Source organism: Plodia interpunctella, chromosome 3 (genome assembly GCF_027563975.2).
Source record: "Plodia interpunctella isolate USDA-ARS_2022_Savannah chromosome 3, ilPloInte3.2, whole genome shotgun sequence".
NCBI lineage: Eukaryota > Metazoa > Arthropoda > Insecta > Lepidoptera > Pyralidae > Plodia > Plodia interpunctella.
The window spans coordinates 6,946,304-6,960,374 of NC_071296.1; the positions used below are offsets into that span (position 1 = coordinate 6,946,304).

At 34.8% G+C, this 14,071-nt stretch overlaps 1 protein-coding gene across 9 annotated transcripts in view; it reads right to left on the minus strand.

Moving 5' to 3' along the window:
* Window positions 1-5,022, minus strand: part of Elk (Eag-like K[+] channel) — a 54,442-nt gene extending 49,420 nt beyond the window's left edge. For 5 of the 9 annotated variants that reach the window (XM_053769556.2, XM_053769554.2, XM_053769553.2 and 2 more), the window contains exons 1-2: window positions 4,794-5,022; window positions 3,212-3,389 (exon numbers count right to left, since the gene is read on the minus strand). The gene's annotated coding sequence lies outside the window, so the exon portion shown is untranslated. Of the gene's footprint in view, window positions 1-3,211; window positions 3,646-4,793 lie in introns of those variants that run through there. The other 4 variants (XM_053769555.2, XM_053769547.2, XM_053769549.2 and 1 more) reach the window with 3 other exon arrangements.
* Window positions 5,023-14,071: the final 9,049 nt, after the last annotated feature.

The window sequence follows — 14,071 nt, forward strand, 5'->3', positions numbered from 1 at the left end:
AAACTATTTCATATAGACTAGCAAGACAACTCTCTCTAAACTCAGCATAGTGCGCTAGATTGCACGTCAAAACACAAGATATCCAATAAACAATATCAGATCTCAAGATCTCGTAATATAGTTCACTACAGTATGGTGGGTATTTCTCCGACAAAGTAACGTAATCCTAGAATATTTTGCGCGATTGTTCGAGTAGTGGCTTCATGCCAACAATAGCCACAGTGATCGTACCACACACTGATTGCCGTTTAATGTCAAAAGTCGGGAAATTTATCTCGATATCTGTAATGTGTGTGTTACGGGTTCCGTGAAGTAGGTCTCGATAGAACACGATAAGGTTTATGTGAATATTTACGTGGAAATATTAATTTTAAGTACCTACTTAAAATTAATATTTCCACGTAAATATAGATAATTAGTCACTTATATATCCAATAAATCAGAATTTCAATAGAGAGATAATTAATTAAGTATAACATGTTAAACACAAATTCAGTTAATATAATTTTAAAACCGCATTTTTTGAAAGAGGAGGTCAATACGCCTACGAAATAAAAGCGTCGTAGCTGAGCTCGTAGCCCGTAGCCGTAGCTTATTATACATGTAGAGGTTTCGTAGCACGTACTGGCAATGGCAATACGCAATAGTATACATTTTATATGAGCACAGCGAACTATCGTGTGGTAAAAACGCATAAGAAACATAGGTTAATTTTAAAAATAATTAACCCTCTATTATGTATTAATTTTAAATTGAACTTTTTCGTGTCGTTATCTTTGCGATAAGATATCACTTCACTCACTTTTTAAACGTTAAGTATGTGTTATTTTAAGGACGGGATGGCGTTAGCGATCACGTTTGATTTATGGATGCTCGCCTAAAGGACAGACTTTATAGAGTACATCAAATATAAAACCCATATAATTCCCACTGGGCAGGGCCTTTTCCTAAATTTCGTTGAAATGAATGGCATTATCCGACATTCTCACACACTGACCAATTTTCAAGGTTGGTTGAAGGCTGGGTTTGGTTAGCTATGATGGAGATGGCTCTAAGAAATAATTAAAAGACACAAATGTTTTAATTTATATCGATAGCTTCGTTTTGAGACCATTTCATTTGCGGGGGAATAAAATAAGAACGGAAGCTAGAAGGAAAACATTGACATATGCCCGCCTTCCTCTTAAAGGAAATGACAATCCGCCTGCTTATGGTATTGATCTGAAGTTCTATTATGGAAAAAATCATTCGAAATCTGTGAAACCAAAAGGCTGAATATTACTAGGACCTAATTATATTAATGAGATTTTACACTATGATTCTTTTAGAGTGCATAATCGAAGACATAATTTTTCGTTAACAAAATGGCTCAGATATAATACAAAATAAATGTTACGAAACTAACTTCATAATACATACCATTTCAACTCATCGAACAAAAGTGCGATACGCCATTACATGATGTACATTATGATCGTTTGAAAGTGCATCTTCGTCGCTATAAGTAGGAAGGTAATGGTTTAGTTTCGTTATTGTGTCTGGAAAGTAGCAGAAACAGTGTTCCGTGCACACTACATCGTGTTATACTCCGGGTGATCGTGATAACCGCCTCTGGCCACAACACAGCTCCAGCTATAGCGCTCTCGAGTGTATTTGATGTCGGTACAGCATAAGCTTCCGTAAATATTTCCCGAGCTGTAGTTTTACGTAAATAACGAGTTTTCATGCTATTTTATGATTGCGGTATTTTGGTGAAAGTATTTTTGTATTCGTAATCACTGAGGTTCCTAACACACAAACATACTGACTTAATTTATGATAGGCGCAGTTTAAAAAGAAACAGAAGTCGTTGTTGGTGCGTTGGCAGTCATCCACGGCTGTAAATGGGAAAGAATAATAAGCTCTTTATTCACCAGCCTGAGTAATCGATTTGACTTGCGGTATTTTTTCAAAGATTTATTGATCGAGATTTTTTATTTTGTCAAGATTACATATAACTTACAAGTTTTTCATCAATGTTGTATATTTCAAAATGATGTTGCTTCGCGACTATATTATAATACAAAATGTAGACACAAAAGATTTTTTATTAAGGGTGTCTTCTAAAAAATTGGTGAAATAAAACATGCCATGTTTCTAAGTAGGAACTTGGGAACATTGGCATGTTTTATTGAAATGTTTTTACTTGTCATGTAAAAAGAAGCAAAGAAATAATCCTTATCTATTGTTCGCGATTTTCATGTTGTATTCACCAATAGATAGTGAGATTGAACCTGAGGAAGGTTTTGAGTGTATAATTTTTTACCCGAGTAAAACCTGGATGGGTCGCTAGTATATATAATATTTAGTGAATATTATAAAGATGTCCTTAATATTGTTACTCAGAAAATATGTATAAAATATTTAGAGCTCTTCTGCTTGCATCTTCATAATATTTTGAAGGAAAGAGTTTATTTTTCAATTCCAATTGTACAATACCAATACATTTAGTTATGGCTCGTAACCATATAAAGTAAATAAAATATGTTCAATGTTAATCGTATATCCGAACGTGCGATTTAATTTAACAAAAGGCAGGCTCTTTTGTTAAATTGAAATGCACGGAACGCGAATGAATTTATAATAATTCACTTTCATGAAAGTGTTTATAATTTTCTTCGAACACGATTTTCGAGTGAAAATTGCCCAAAAAGGGATGTCATCATATTAATTTATATTATAAAATACTATTCCTATTTTTGTTAAACATTTCATAATTGACTACCGCTCCGGATGGTACTTGGTTCAAAGGCTATCAATCGCTATCCAACGAGGAAACGCAGCTAGCGTTATGGGTACTTTTGAACCGGGTACAATTCGGGGTGGCATTTTTGATTAACTTTAACAATTATTTATGTTTTATTTTGTTTTATTATTCGTATTTTTAATAAATGAATTAGCAGTATTTTCATAATAGGAATTTAAAACATACCTAAATAGATATTACGCAATTAAAATTCTGTTCCGTATCAAAACCATTTACAAAATGAAACATCAAATCAATTTCACGTTAATCACTTCATCAATGCGCGTTCGTGGCTTGTATTGAGTTACAATATGGCAGGCCATCATTTCAATTAAAGTGATTCACGTAGTCGAAATGAGAAAATCACTGTTCGTAAATGAAATGGATTTATGAGGAGATTGCATGCATGCAATGTGGTGCACTTACGGACAAGAGGCGCGCCGGCGAGCCGGCTGCGGGATCGATCTAGCGCCGGGCTCTGGCGGCCATCGGCGCTCAAACACCAATATTCTGCACTGCACTCACATCAACTATTATTATTACTTTTCACGTATCGTCTCCAAAATCACATTTACATATTAACACTTCACAAGTCTCGATAACCCTTAAAAGTTATTTTTAATAAAAATGAGTCATGAATAAAATAAAAATAAAAGGTGTACAATTAATAATTCTGTTATATCTTTTGGAGGACAGTAACACCTATGCATTGACGCGTATTGATTCCTTTATCCGATGTGATGTGATAAGCGAGTGTTTGTGATAAGTTAAGGCATAAATCATTAGGATTGGTCGCGGGTCATTCGCTGTTGTGACGCTGTGATTTTGATGGAGACCTTGGATCACTATTATGAATTAAGAACCTATGAATTAATTCTCATATTTCAAATCTAGATATGTATGAATTAATTTAAAATTAAATACTTATTCAAAACCGCTTTGCATCGCGGAGTTTGCTCTCTATACGAAATGTAATTTTTAGGTGTGGTGTACCTATTAAAGATAAAATGTATGTATCTTTTTTAGTGAATCATTTTATCTATAATCAATTGCTTGCAAGTAGCCTACGCATTTTCTAAGTATACGCTAAAGAAATCATCATGAAAATATAACGTTATTTCTAAACATTCTGCAGAAATAATGAACATAAAAATATGTGGAGGTGGAATTTAATCTACGTACGAGTATCTAGTAAAGATAAGTAATACAGATATTAATATCAGCCTTTGAAAATATTTGAAGTTTGTTAACTATTATGTTACAAGATCACACAATGAGTATGAAAAGCTCGAGGGAAGATCAATGTAGGCATAGGCATAATGACGGATGCCCGAGGCTCCTAGCGGAAGGGTCTCCTATTGTGTACGCGAAAATAGAGGACAGACCTACTACAATGTTGAAGTTTACATGTCATTACAATTTATAAATGTATAAATCTGTATTAAAAATTGTGTTTATGTAATTATAGGTAAGTAAGTATTTCAATTTAATCGTTGAGGGTCTGACGCAAAATGTGCATTTCGCATATGAATCTCTTTTTGAGATCTAAGAAATTGACATTTTGTGAAGTGCTCATTCTGCGACAAGAGCTCATTTTGCGAAATGCACATTTGCGGCAGATCCATTATAGGCTTTGTCACGCATATACCATTCGTATCCGAAGTTATTAGCACAAATCCGAACGGAATCTCACCTAAATTATATAGGAGCTATACCTTCATAATACAGAGCCCCAAAATCCCGAATATCAGATGATCTAGGCGCTTAATTTATAATATTTTTTCTCCATATCACGTACGTGTGTCAGTATTTTACGGTTTGCTTGCTTGTGAGTCGTACTGAATATCAATAAAAAAATGTAGGTACATTTGTTTTCATCCACTTATTACCGTTTTATTGTGTAGAAATATCTGTGTTGTACATTCAGCTTACAATATGCAATTATACTAGACTTTTTGTCTAAATCAATACATTTTAATATTTTTATAGTTAAATAAAAACCTCATACCGTTAAAATCCAATTGTTACGTATGTACAAATATCTTTCACAAATGCACTTTGAATAAAACCCAAATATTGCAAAATAAAAACAAAAATGTGATAAAACAAAGCGCGCGTCGGATTTCACGGAAAAGCGGGGAAGTGACACGTGCTCTCGAGCGGAAAACTCAGGCGTCGAGCGTCGCAACGTCGGCGGCGGGAGACGGCGGCCGACGACTGGCATCGCGCCGTCCGCGCCCGGCGCAACAGATACGCCACAGGTTGGGCGGCCCGGGCCACCCCTCGCCTCACACCCCGGCACACACCAATTTACATCCTCATTATCGTCTCCAAAGTCAGCATCTAAAGATGGCAGCGTCTCCGCATGACTAACTGCCTTTTTCACCCTTATATTCAATAAAACCTCATTTATTGGATTTCGAGTAAAGTGGTATGCATGGATCGGATTTGCAACATTTCCTACCGACGATGACGCGCGGCGATGGCAGCTTTATCTACATTTTTCACGAAATATTTGACTTTTTATCACAAGGTTCCGCTGCGTCTGTGTATCTATTATTATTATCTTGTTTATTTATTTTAGAATAGTCATAACTGTAAAATTTTTCACCCTAGATAGGATCCTTCCATATCATAAGGGATATAAAACCTAGACAACAACAGAATTCTTGGATGGGTTTTGGATGTTTATCTATATATGTATTTGTTATAAAATATAGTATCGTTGAGTTAGTATCCCATAACACGTGTCTCGAACTTCCTTTGGGGTTAGCTCAATCTGTGTGATTTTGTCCTAATAAATATAAATAATAAATAAATAAATGAGGACAAACCATAATATATTTATTTATTTAATTTGTTCAAAATTTTATGGTTTTGTTATTTACCCGGATTTAGGTAATTTTAATATTTTTAACATCTAAATAGCATATCCATATTTCTTTGATCCCAGGCTAGCTTAGAAGGCAATAAATGATTAATTAGACGTTCAAAAAAGATTTTTATTAATCATTCAAATCTACATTTCGCCATTCCAGCATAACATTAATGGACTCGAGTGGAATCTATACCAATCGCTTTGGAAGCAGAGTACCAAGTGTCCTTTTAGCCTACAATATGGAACTGGGCCCAGTGGAGTTTCATTTATTAGGTACTTAATCTGCAAGTAGATAGCAGACTCCGGTATACAGTATAGTAGATATAGGTAATTCTGATTCAATACCAACTCTGTTTTTCTGAATATGTAAATGACCTCATTTTCTATTTACAAATCCAATATGGTAGATGACTAATTTTTATTTTGATGACTATTCGAAGGCGTTATATTATTAGATACAGCTGTGGAAAAAATACTGTGATAATGACAATACATTCAAAGATATAACAAAAATTTAATCACATATTTTTGTACTCGCCCAAACGCTGCATATTAAAAAATACTCTACGTGACGTCACGGTTTGATAATATCTTGCTAAATAAAAAGCTATGTTTGTTGGACAGCTACCTTAATTATTGCATTTATTGCGATGATAAAAGTTATTTCAAAATCTAAGTTTTTTATAATGGTTGAGTTTATTTTTATACTTATATTATTTTTTGAAATGGACCAACTTTAAATCTTCGTATAATGAACCAGCGGCATTGTTACACTCTCTCTATTTTAAATAGAGCACATATTTTTTAAAATTTTCTGACCTTGTCATCTACCTACTACTGTATTATATTGTTAACTAGCGGCCCGTCCCGGTTTCGCTCGAGTAAAAGCATCAGAAATCAAACTATCTATAAAAAACCCGCATCAAAATCCGTTGCGTACTTTTAAAAATCTAAGCATATACTTATAGGGACAGACAGACAGCAGGATGTACCTATAAACTATGTACCAGATGGGGATGATATTTTATCATGAATAATTCATGAATTATGATGGTCTATTTATATGATACCAGTATGCCACTGTCTTGTATAGGGGTAGGAAATGAATGCAATCGTTGCAATGTGATTGACTGAAGTTGACTGAAGTTATTTAATACTTAAATAAAGTTTAGTTCACTCAGAAGTTTGTCACAATCACTAAAATCGAGGTAAATAAAAAGCATTAAGTTATGAATATTACAAAGAACTTACGTACCTTCTAAAGTAGGTACAATTCCAGTTCTCAGTTTTTTATACTTAAATGTAACATGCTTACAGTGTCAAAAAGCATTCTTAGAATGGGAGTGGGTCTGTGGGTATGCGATGATGAGTATTAAAAAAACATTTCAAAAGTGATAAGTTAGATCTACAAATAATGTTTGTAAGATTAGATAAGTATTCGTAGTAATATAAAATTACCTACTTACATTATTATTTGACCTGTTGTTAAATGGTACCTCTATTTTCACTATGTTAGTTCAATTTATGTACTAAGTAGATTTATCATAAGAAGTTAAATAATTGAATTTAAATGAAAAGAGCCGTAGTTGTAGATTAATTCTGCTAATGTTAAGGTAAATAAATGAAGACAGTTAATAGTGACATTAAGCAAGCACTTCTTGAGTTTGCCGCTTTTACCACGACCTGGTGGTAGTGGCATAACCAACGTACAGTACAAACATACAGATAGACAGACAAAATTCTAAAAAAATATTGTTTTGGCTTCTATTGACCCTAATAATAGTCCTGTCCAATTTTTTTTTCGTAAATATGTCCTATGTACAGACATAGTTCAGTTACAGTTTTATTATAAGTATACATGTAATTTCGTTGGAGGCTTCGGAAAGCTTCATCATGTCCAATTCCATATCTGCTGTAATGCTATGCGCTCCACGGGCTTCGCTCCCATGAGACTTACGGGAATTTGAAAAGGCTTCTCATGAATGTAACTAGCTGTCTAAAAAATATTTAAAACATTTTTTCTTTCTTTTGCGTGCAATATAACACACAATGACTCTCTTGGCCCTAATAATGGACTGATTAACCATTCCAGGTTTTTTTCTAATTACCCATCAGTTATAATCCGTCCAATCATACCCGGTTGTCTTTTTATTCCTTAGACCCGAAGTATGCGATTTCTCCTTGTCCCCGATTGGACCTAAATGTGACTAACTTTTACGTAAAGAATTTAAAAAACATCCTCTAAGTAATTCCACGCATTTTTTACAAATTCTTATTCTATAAATATTATTTTTACACCGCCCTTAAAATATTTTGACTATGAGTCATTAAAACTATAGTTTTAATGACTCATAGATATATGACAATAGATACTTTAAAACCTTAATAACAGTCCAGCTAGAACCATTACTGCTAAATTATTTGCTGCCGTGTCCCCAATATACTAATAGCTGAATTAATCACAAACAATTTAGTGATTTAGTATTGGTATCTTAGAACTACTGAACAGCCTCGACCTGTGACCTCGACCCTTTAAACGTGCTAGTTTAAGGCCTCTATAATTTGACTTGTTTACCGTTCAACGCATTTTAAACTACAAAAAAATATCCGAGGTATTCCATCCAATTGATTTTTAATTCGTGACATTTTGATAATTGAAAATTCAAAAAAATCTCATTTGTTTTTCCTATTTTCCTAATCGAGTTGACGCGACAAATATTGTCTTTTTATTCCTTAGACCCCAGACACGCGATTTCTCCTTTCCCCTGAGGCCCTAACTTTTACGTAAAGAATTTAAAAAATATCCTGTAAGTATCTTCATGCATTTTTGTTAAAATTATGTATATAGTCGCTGTTAATGTCTATCATGATGTATATTATTATATATGTTTATGTATAGTAAAAAAAACTATGAATTTATATAAAGGACATGTGGTTATTAGAAAACATTTTTATTACTCATATTCTACCAAGATAAAATATCAGATGCGAGATTTGACCAGTGTACCGGTGGCGGGTATATAATATACGTGTTTCCTTAAGGGTAGGCAGAGCACCACCTTTAATGTAATAGCAAATGAGGCGAGAATAATCTAATTACTTGATATATGAGATTTCCCCAATATAGCCTTCTTGAGATAAGATTTATAAGAATCAGTCTCCTGTTAGCAACATATTAGGTACTCACAAGGTTGAATTTAGTGTTAATTTTGGAAGAGACATATAAACGAAACACTAAGGACTAGTTTCACAACTTTCTGATAAAATATCATATTGTAATCTGAGAGATAAACTCACCTGCTAAATAAATCTGCCAGATGTGATGGCCAGTTCGCTGTTACATTTAGATATTAGGCTATCAGATACTTTATCCGCAAGCGGTGTAACAGGAACTATGACACTTTCATGTAAAGTCGACTTTTTACATCTTTTTTTTTTCATACACTTTTTCGGCGCCGTCGCCGCCGAGACTATCTGTCCAAGAACTGAATTTATTGTGATAGTAAGCATGTCTGGCAGCGAGTCTTGAATAAATAATAACAATTTGTGTTATTTTCGTGAAATACGCTTGCATTTGCTAGAACTGTGGATTTAGTATGCTGAAGGCTATATGTTTTATATATTATATATGGCTATTATTTTAAATAATAAATTTAATGAAAATTTATAGATATTTTATTAAAAACGAATTTGATAGTATTTAATTTATGGGTACCGTTAACTGCATGTGAAGTTGCATGGATCTTTTAAGCCACGGCAATAGGGGCGCATATTATGACCATACAATTATTCGTGTGAAATCATGCTTTTTGACAAAGACACAATTTGTAACCGTCTCGATGCAAATATCTTTGGCTTCCCATTTCTCTGTGTAATTACTCTTACTTAATTGGTTTCAGCGGACAAATTACTCTATATTTTACTTGGCATTAATTGGATTGTAAATTAGTTAGCTGTTCGAAGCAAATTTACCATGGAATTTTGATGTTTAAGCAGTTATTTAGCAGCTTAGGTTTGCTCTACAGGCGAAGGAAATGACCCAGAGTTGGAAATTAAAATCGATTATTCCGAATCTGACCCGAAATCCTAACCCGGTCGTGGGTTAGGTTAGGAATATGAAAAAATAATTAGTTTTTATTTCAAACGTAACCCTAGTTCTAACCTGACCCGACGTGTCGTTCCTATCATAACCCAAATTGCGAAGCAGGTAGGTTTCCCTCTCCCCTTTCTAATAAAAAGAACTTATGTGTCAAATCAGAGTTTAATATTTGAAACACCTAATTAAAATATCACAGAATCAACATAATTATTGAATAATCAATATACTTATAATTGTTTTTTCACATCATTAATGATACATTTAGAAAATGTAAAAAAATAGTGTTGAATGTAAATTTAATATTTCTAAACTGTCCCTCACCTTACCATTTCTTCGGTATTTCTTTTCCCTCATTAATAATTTAATAATTAAAATATCACAGAATCAATATTATTAATAAACAATAATAATTAAATTATTTCTCTCTCCAAATCAATGATTTATAGAGTAAAGATTTTTTGTCGAATATAAAATTACATTAACATTTCTAAGGAGTGACCTACGGTAATCTTTCCATTTTTGACTTGACCAACAACGTACAAAATCCATAAATCTCGGTTAATTGAATTTTCGCTTCTTTTTTCAATCTTTTTTTTTGACTGACCCGATAGTATCAACTATCGGGTCAGTCATAAAAATGATTGGATACAATACCTTCACAGTTAACAACCCACTGCATTTAATATTTTTGTGATAGTTAACGCATCTCCATACAACTGTTTCTTTGTTTATTACATAGTCTGCAAAATAAAACTAAGTACTAGTTATTTATCATCGCGCATCATAGTTAAAGGATGTCAATTGATTAACTTACCGTTTATATAAATTTAAATTGCAGGGGCAGACTTAGGTGCCCTGTGGCACCCATGACTGGTCCCTTCAGGACCAGCGGTCGGTGATGCTCGCTCCCCCCGTCAGCTTTCTGACTGGTGTGCGGAGTGGCCTTGATGGTCCGCGCCACGCTCGCGTGGCGTAAGGGGCGGGTGGTTAGCACTTGTGCTTGCTGCCCGCCCAGGTCGGGGTCGAAAGGTCGGCCGGGGGGGCGTCGCGGTGAAATGCCTAGCGACCCCGTGACGTCCCCCATAACGGCAGAAAACGCCCCAGGGGTTTAGTGGGTAGGCTGGGCCGACTAGCGGCCCAGGAGTCCCACATTCAGTGCGTAACAAGCATTCCCCTGGGTAAACAAAAAACGACCGGGTCAGGATTTCGGGTCAGGTTCGGAATAAATGTATCTTTTTCTTTGCGTATCAATGTCAAGGCTACAAACGCTTTATTGGATAGGTACTAAATATTTACTTGCCAGAAACGAGCTACTTGGATGGCTTCATCAATCAGAAGCTCATAGGCAAATTTAATTCATATTTATATCTGTAATGTTGATCTATATTCTAAGCTTGTATGAGTTCAAAATGCGAACGAAATAATTGTTCATTGCAAAATGTGTGGGAAAATGTTGGTTTTCACTAAATTTATCGTTGTATGTTCTGTTTTTTTATTTTATTGCAAGGTAGGTTGCTGTGGTGGTTGGTTCGCAGAGCCTTTTGACCGCTGCGGCAGCGCGGTCATTACAATTCGTCAATTTTCTTGAGGAAGGAATCATTCCAAACTCAATCATTCATAAAATTGACATTACACAGTGCAGAGGAATTAATGTAAAGTCATATGATAAAACTCATTCTTGTCTTTGTTAAAAGAAAAAATCTCAGCGGTCGAAACGCGAACCACCCTACTAGGTACGTATTATTAATATACCACGTAATATTATATATTTGTCTTTCACGCTTTCCCCGCTAAACCGCCCCGGCTAGAGTTTGATGAAATTTGGTATTGATTATAAGTATTTAAATATACGAGGTCAAACAGGCTACTTTTGTAAAAATAAATCAATCCCCATGGGCTGCAACGGGGGTGAAGGTTATTATGAAAAAACATTGTCACAGTTAAATCGCTGAACTAATATTAATGAAATTTAATATGAATATAGTTATTAAGATGACTCGAAGTCAAACATAGACCGCGGGCGGAGCTGCGGGCGACAGCTAATCGGAAATAAAATCGTCAACATCGTTAGTATTGAAATCAAAGTTTCTCGGTTTCGATTCAATTATTTGAAGCTTTCTCGTTAGCCGGTCGCCTCGGGAACAATTTCATCTAAGTGAAAGATACCTATTATAGTTTTAGTAATTGTCGAGTCCTATTGAATCGGACTTTTTTATTAATATAAATTTGTCAAAGTCATTTACATTCAGAACAGGCAACTTTTCACAAAAAATATAGATATAAAACAAAATAAAGATACGACATATTGGGTTCTAGAGATGTGCACATTTTCGCCATGAAGATCCCTAACCTACGATAGCTTTAGAGAATGTACCTAAGTAGCTTTTACTTTCAGGTGCTTCATTTATTTATATTTTAGTAGCGGCGTCCCGGCTTCGCTCAGGTAAAACATGATACACATAAATCTTCCCCTTGAAACATCATCTCTTTAAAAAACGCGTATCAAAATCCGTTGCGCACTTAATTTTAAATATCTAAGCACACCTACGATAGGCTGCTATTTATGTATCCGGAACTGGCCAATAATTCTAGAATATTTAAAAAGTAATTACAACATTTGAAAATAGAACTCTTCGGCTAGAGAATAAATATTTTTCATGTCCCTGTCATTTGTTTTTTTCAATTGGCGCCAATTTTGAAAATAGCTTGTCTTCATTGCCATGGATTTAACTCGAACATTTTCGCGCGATGATTTATTATGATTTTCGGCGTGGATTAACTCAAAAACAGTGCATCGAACAACTGATTTTAACTTTTGGAGATGAAGCACCATCGAAAACCACTGTGTATTATTGGTTTAAGGAATTTCAACGTGGACGGTCTATGCTCACGGATGAAATTAAGGAGGGTCGTCCTAAATCGGTAGTGGTACAACAAAATATTGATGCTGTGCGACAATTAGTAATGCAAGATCGTCATGTTACATACCGCGAGATAGAGGCGTCTCTGGGCATTAGTATGACGAGTATACACGCGATATTACACGAACATTTAATTGTTAAAAAAATTTGTTCGCGTTGGATTCCGCACAACTTGAGCGTAGATCAAAAACAGGCTCGTGTCGACTGGTGTAAGAAAATGATAAAAAAATACAACCGTGGCACGTCAAAAGCTGTTTATAATATCTACACAGGTGACGAAACCTGGATCTATGCTTATGACCCTGAAACTAAACAGCAGTCAACGGTGTGGGTCTTTCAAGATGAACCGAATCCAACAAAAGTTGTTCGTGCGAGAAGCACTTTAAAGCAAATGGTCGCTTGTTTTTTTGGTATCAACGGACATGTAGCTACAGTGCCACTAGAGAATAGTAGGACGGTTAATTCTGAATGGTACACCACCATTTGTTTGCCAGAAGTCTTTGAAAAAATACGAAAGAACAACCCACTACGCAGAATCATACTTCATCACGACAATGCTAGCTGCCACAAGTCGGCTGAAACAAATAATTTTTTGGAGGGTCAAAAGATTGAATTGACGGGTCATCCGCCGTACAGCCCCGACCTGGCACCCAATGATTTTTATTTATTTCCAAACATTAAAAATAAATTACGTGGTCAACGTTTTTCGAGCCGCGAAGAGGCCGTTGATGCGTTCAAAACACACGTTTTGGACATACCTCAATCAGAATGGAAAAAGTGCTTTGAAAATTGGTTTCATCGTATGCAGAAGTGCATAGATCATCGCGGAGAATACTTCGAGAAACAATAAAACCATATGTAATAATATATGTTTGTTTAATTTTGTTATTCCGGATACATAAATAGCAGCCCTCGTACATAGAGACAGACAACGAGAAGCAACTTTGTTTTATACTAAGTAAATAAGTTTTTTAGCAATATTTGTGTCTATCTACTTACGTATCTACATGATTGAAAACAATATGGATCCTATCATATGATAGGAGCTGTTTTCCTAAACCGATTTTGATTTAGTTTTATTTATTTGAAAGAGAATTTAATCCGGAATGTTTGGAAAATTTACGTTCAGCCGTTAGGAAATTTTCAGCTCTTTTCTAGCGGATGAGATGATGGACAAAAACTTCGGAGTCGGTGTTTTCAAGAGCATGTATGTACCTTTAGCAACCTTATTAAGTACTTTACGTTTACGAAGTCGTAACAAAAATAAATTAGGTAAGTGAATAACTAATTTTGCTCAACAGATTACAGACATTATAGGCAATACTACCAGTAGCCAGACGCACTTTACGCTTGGCATCGGAAAATTTTATCATTAATTAAGTACGTAC